Genomic DNA, 6,209 nt, shown 5'->3' with positions numbered 1-6,209 from the left:
TTTTATTGGGGAATTGGGGGAGGGGAACAGTGTTGGGGAATTGGGGAAGGGGAACAGCCAAGTTGTTGTCCTTCAATCTTAGTTGTGGAGGGCACAGCTAGCTCAGTTCCAAGTTCAGTCGTGATCCGGCCGCCCGTCGGCAGCTCAGAGCAGCTCAGCTCAAGGTGCCATGTTCAATCTTAGTTTGTAGCCCACCATCCCATGCAGGAGTCGAACTGGAAACCTTGTTGTTAGGAGCACGTGCTCTCACCACCTGAGTCACCCTGCCACCTGTTGGCAGCTCAGCGGCAGCTCAGCTCGGGCACAGCTCACTGGCCCATGTGGGAATTGAACCGGTGACCCTGTTGCTCAGAGCTTGCGCTCTTAACCAACTGAGCCACTTGGCCAGCCCTCTGTGGCTCAGTTTTCCTTTCTGTAAAGTGGGAGAGATTAATAGTGCCAACCCCCTAGGGTTGTTGTGAGATTTCAACAAGCGAACATATTTAAATGCATTGAACTGTGCTTAGCATGTAGCTTGTTAAATAAATAATAAATAAATAAATAAAAATGCAACAAACATTTGTTGAGTACCTAGTGTGTTCCAGGCACAAGACTCAACAGGGGCATAAAGGACAATGCCCCACCCCTCGTGAAGCTGATGGTCTAAAAGAGGAAGACAGGGGGTTGGCTGAGACTTGCCCATGTGTCCAGCATTGACACTATCAGGCCTGCCTGAAGTTCAAATGATCTAATGGGCCTTTCCAAATTGCAGCCCTGGACGTGTCACTCCCCTCACTCCTCTCATGGCGTCACTGCCCTTGTTCATTCTCTGCCACCCTCAGCTGGCTCACATCACCTTTGCTTTAGGTCTACTACCACTCTTGCCAGTGGGCCTTACACAGCAGCTTCCTCTGCCGGGAACACTCTCCCCCCTCCCTTCCCCTCAACCTCATGGCTTAGTCAAAGCCTCCTCATGGTTCCAACCTCAACTCGAGTCACTTCCCTGCACTATGACCTGCCACTTTGTACTGTGTGCAGTGACGCAGGCACCCAGAGCCTGGGGAGTTTCTGCTTGCTATCTGCTCCTTCAGCTCACAAAGGACCCTCACTCCCATCAGAAGAAGGGGAGAGATGTGGGGACTCAATTGGTTTTCCTCTCCTGCTTTGGTTTTCTTACGCATGAAAGGGGTGCAGGTACCCTGAACTCAAAGGAGAGGGTTGAGGTGCCTCGAACTGGATGCCGCTGGTGGCAGCTGGAACACTGGAGACAATGCTGGTCCCTGGGTGCTTCCTGGAGGAAGGGGCACCTGGGGCCAGTAAAGAAGGCAGGGAAGGCATCAGAAGAAGGCAAGGGAGGGTATGTGCCAGGAATGGCCAGTGTCTGCCTTGGATGGAGCTGGATGGGGGTAGCCTGCTAGATGGTCCAGATAGAGCCAGACAGCAGGGGGCCCCAATGAGGAAGTCAGGGAGAGGCAGTGTCATCTCCGGAATCCTGCTGTTCAGCACCTCTGGATCTCTGTCTGGAACTGCTCAGGAAGAGAGTGTTATGGAACTCTTCCAGGCAGTGGGTCCTGGCTGGGGCCAGGTCTGCCTGGGGGGAGGGGGGAAACTCTCTTCAGGGCCCCGGGCCTTTTTGGTATTTCTTCCTTTATTCTCAGTCTAAAAGTTGGAAGGATCCACAAGCTCTCAAACCAGCCTCCAGGTACAGAGAAGGAATGAGAGAAAGAGAGAGGAGAAAACTGGGGCTCAGAGAGGGGAAAGACCTTGTTGGAAGTCACACAGCACTTCCCCCTCATGCTCAGCCAGAGCCTGGTTATGGAAAATGGTCTCTGAGGACCCGCTCACGCAAAGGACAAGAATAATGACACATTCCCCATTTTCATTTAAAAATAGTCGCAGTAGCTGACACTTGCTTGACACTTCCTAAGTGCCTGGTGTTGTTCTGAGCACTTTACGCTGTTAACCTTGGATCTTCACAGCACCCAGAGGAGATAAGTTCTACTATTTTTATTTCCATTTTACAGATCAGGAAGCCAAGGCACAGAAAGCCGAGTAACTACCCCAAGGTCACCCAGCTGGGGCAAAGCCAAGTACCTGAGGAGCTCTTTACTGGCTTCACACCGCAATCTCAGGCGCCTCTCATGCCTGGAGTGGCAAAGAGGGAGGGTTGCTGGGCCCCTTCCTTGAAGGAGCATATCAAGGCTTAGAGAATCTGGATGGTCGCCCAGAAGGACGCCACTTCTTGAACCTCGCCACTCAAGAAGCCACAAACCCCTCCTGTGAGCCAGGTGGATGGGCGGGCGAGAGGTGGGGTTTGGAGACTGGGGTTCGGGGTGGGGAGACGGGGGGGGGGGNGGGCAGCGTCACTGGCCCTCATATGTGGGATCCGAACCGGGGCCCTCTGGCGTCCCAAGCCAGCTCTTAACCAACGCGCCACTCGGCCGGCCCTTGAGGCTTTTTTATTTTTACTGAGGTATTCATAGCATTGAGTGATATGCACAAATCTAGAGGATACAGCTCCATGGGTGTTTCCATGTGTATACACCTGTGTGGCCTTTACCTCTCCAACCCTCAGAAGGGTGTTTCAGGGTCCTGCAGGCCAACATCTCCCTGGCCCCCAGAGGCAATCCTTCCTGATTCACAAGACCATAGATTCGCTTCCGTCCGATAGAAAAGTCCCTATCCAATGGAACCACACAGCCTTGTGTTTTGGAGATCCCCACAGGGCTTTATGCATTTGTTTGTCTGTTTTCCCATTCTCCTGTGGATGTACACAACCAGGGCTATTCTGGTTTTTGGCTATTAGGAATAGTGCTGCCATTCATATTTTTGTGCACGTTTTGTACAAAAAAACACACTTCAACCTAGTAAATTTGAAGATGTACTTGGCTTTATTAAAACAATTCATGAATCAGGAAACATGGAATCTACTAAGTAAGAGGGCACTCTGAGGGACTGTACAACATGGAAGGTTTTTACAGGAAAGAAGAGTGGGGCTAACAAGCTATTAGCAAGGGAAAAGAAAAAGTCATTTTGGGGTTGGGCCATCTTCCTTTTGTGGGAAGAGAACAAATAAGGAGGGTTTTGTCATGCAGATGGCCTCTTCTTTTGGGAAATGAAGGAGGGCCTTGGTGACAGATTACCTCATCGTTATTGACCAGAAAATTCCACACTGGTTGATTACATTTCTGGTGAAGGTCATAACTGCAATTGGGTTAGGTATTAAATCTAGGTTTGGTATCATGGGCTTTTAGCACAAGTGATGCCATTTGGGGCCTGTGGCATTTCTTTTTAACACTAGGCATAGACTTGTAGATGAAAAAGGGGTTCTATGGAAAAACCGCACAGGGTGACCTGATCATCAATTCCTAACTGAGCAGAACATGGTGATAGTCCCGCCCCAGGCATATAACTTCTTTAGTAAAAGGCTTATCTTTGCCTTAAGCAAGCCCTATCCATTGTTTCCATGCATCTAGGTTAGCACACCTCTGGTAACCTCTTTTCAGACTTCTCCTTCTAAAGCCTGAACACCCTCAAGGGAACAATTCTGTAATCCGATCCTCCCCCCCACCTTGCTTTCTCCCATCTGCAGGTAATCTTCCTTATGTTTCCCTCCGTAAATCCAAATGCATAAAAGAAACCACAAACTCACTTTTCAGAAGCATTTTTCTAAGTCTGCTGAGATCTTGCTTCTAAGCGTATCCTCTGTTTGGCTCAAATAAATTATTATAAAAATTCTCTACAGGTTTGTTCTTATGTCAACAGAATTACTGGACGATAGGTTAAGTGGATGTTTAAACCTTATAAGAAATTGATAAACTATTTCTGCAGTGGCTTTACCATCCCTTGTCCCCACCAGATGAGGAGGAGAGTCCCAGGATCCCACTATCTATCCTCTGTCAAGGGAAAATAGACAATGGCCTGGCCTGGGGTAGCCGAGGAGCTGGAGAGCATCTGTAGCATTGGTGAATGTATATATGGGCACGGGTGTCTCCCCTCCTCTGCGGGTCTGTCTCCTGCACTGTTACCTTCCCCTTCCCTGGGGCCGATTTGCTCTTCCCACCAAAGGAGACGAGAAAGTGAGCCCTGAAGGATTGCCACCTACAGACCACATCCAGCAAGGGTTTCCTGGGATCCTCTGTGTTCCAGTGCTAGGCGTTGTTAGAGGTCCCTGCCTTCTGGTTGTTGCCACTCTGAGATTCCAAGTTTGGCTGAGATCCAGACTGCAAGAGGGCAATGGGCAAAGTGCTTTGGAGGAGGGAATAGTGTAGAGGAAGGCACAGCCTGGACGAAGGCTAGAAGGAGGAAAAGTGCAGAGCACACATGCAAGAGCGTCAATGAGTGTCCTGCCAGGCACCAGACTCTGCTTTTTGTGAATTGTCTCCACTTAATCCTCACAACAACCTGGAGCATAGAGGTTAGGATTGATAAGGCTTTTCAAATTAGAAAACTGCGGCACAGAGAGGTCATATGATTCACTCTAGGTCACACAGCCCATGAGAGGTGAAGCGGGGATTTGCAAGCAGGCAAAAGGTAGGTGGGTAGGTGGGAGGCAGATTCCTGAAGGTTCTGATGCTCTGACAAAGCCTCTGTGGTACAGTCATTCATCTGTAAACCTCCAGAGATGGGGTATGCCCCGGAGAAAGTGACTAGGACAGGGACCACTTGGAAACTCCATCACTGTTTCTTCATCTCCTCAGGGAATGATGTTCTGAGCGGTATAGGAGGCTGGCCAGATGATCCCGGCTCAGCAGGGCTAATGGTGAGGAGTTCCCCGGTGTTGGCCAGATGGCCCAGCATGGCTGGACCTCCAGCAGGCATTGCAACAACTCTTGTGGGTCACCTGAAAGATGAGACAAACTATTCTGTGGCAAGGGACAAAGGGTTTTGTTCAAAGTTCTGGATCAATTTTATTTTATTATTGCCAGCTGCTTAAAAAAGCATCGTCAAATAGCCTTTTCACAGTCTCACTCATTGCCTTTAAGTTCAGGGCTGCAGACTGAAGTCTGACACCTAGCCATCTCTCCTCAAACGCCCTCTGTGAGTTCTCACCAGCTATTGATTTTCATTCTTGAAATGGGAAGAGGTAGTCCCAACGGAATTTCAGGCTAGCATGTGGCTTCTGAAGGAAACCACTGCCTGGGTTTCCTTGAAGTTCCCTCCTCGTTGCCAATGGTTTCGGCTCCTTGGTGCTCACAGTTTCTTCCTAGAGCTTCCAGCTGCCATCCCTGGCAAGGAGGCAGAGACGGTACACAAAGTACACCACAAGTTTCAAGCTCAGCCCCCTGCAGGGGCTGGGTAGGTGGCATAAATGAGGGAACTTGCCAGCTGGGGATGGCGGCACCCTAGGAAGCCCATGCCCCCATGTGAGGGGGCGGCTGATGCCACTCAGCTCCAAGTGATATTAGACAGGTAGATAATGGGCCTGAGGTGGTTCCATCTTGCCATTTTTTTCCAGAGAAAGCAGACATTCAGTTATTCAAAATGTGCACTTTCTCAACTTTTTATTCATGCAGTTAAATATTTTAAAGCCCAGTGGAGACCAGAGAAGCACATATCAGGGAGCTGGATTCAGTGTAGGTATCACCCCCCGACCCCAGTTTGAGATTGCCTTCACAATGGCTCAGTGAGGCCCATTCTTATGTCCATATTATGGATGAGGAAACGGAGGCACAGGGAGCAGGCATGCAGGCCCAAGTCACACAGCTGGGAAGCGGCAGACGGGAATGGAAACTGTGTCTCTGGCTCCATGCTGAGCTCTCTCCGTGTCTCTGGCTCCATGCTGAGCTCTCTCGCCTCACCCTCTACTTCCCCCTCATCCCCTCACCACTCCAGCCCTTCTCAACCTCTTATCTGCCTCTTCTTATAGAGGTTGGAACACTTCCTGACTTCCCTCTTTTTCCCTCCTCTCCCCTCCCTTTCCTTCTCCTCCCCTCTCCTCCCCTCTCCTCCCCTGCTCTCCTCTTTCTCCTGCCCTCAGGGGCTAGGTTTTTGTCTGACAACCTCTAAGGGTCCCAGAATTCCCCCATTTAAGACTGTGGCCTCTGGAACCAGATGGCCTGGGTTTGAATAAGCAACCTTGGGCAAGTTACTGAATTTCTCTGTGGCTCAATTATTTTTTTATTTTTTTAAAAAAAGATTTTATTGGGGAATTGGGGGAGGGGAACAGTGTTGGGGAATTGGGGAAGGGGAACAGCCAAGTTGTTGTCCTTCAATCTTAGTTGTGGAGG

Source organism: Hipposideros armiger, unplaced genomic scaffold, assembly GCF_001890085.2.
Source record: "Hipposideros armiger isolate ML-2016 unplaced genomic scaffold, ASM189008v1 scaffold_96, whole genome shotgun sequence".
In the NCBI taxonomy this organism is placed as follows: domain Eukaryota; kingdom Metazoa; phylum Chordata; class Mammalia; order Chiroptera; family Hipposideridae; genus Hipposideros; species Hipposideros armiger.
The sequence above is the reverse complement of the archived record's forward strand: the minus strand, read 5'-3'. Positions refer to the sequence as shown.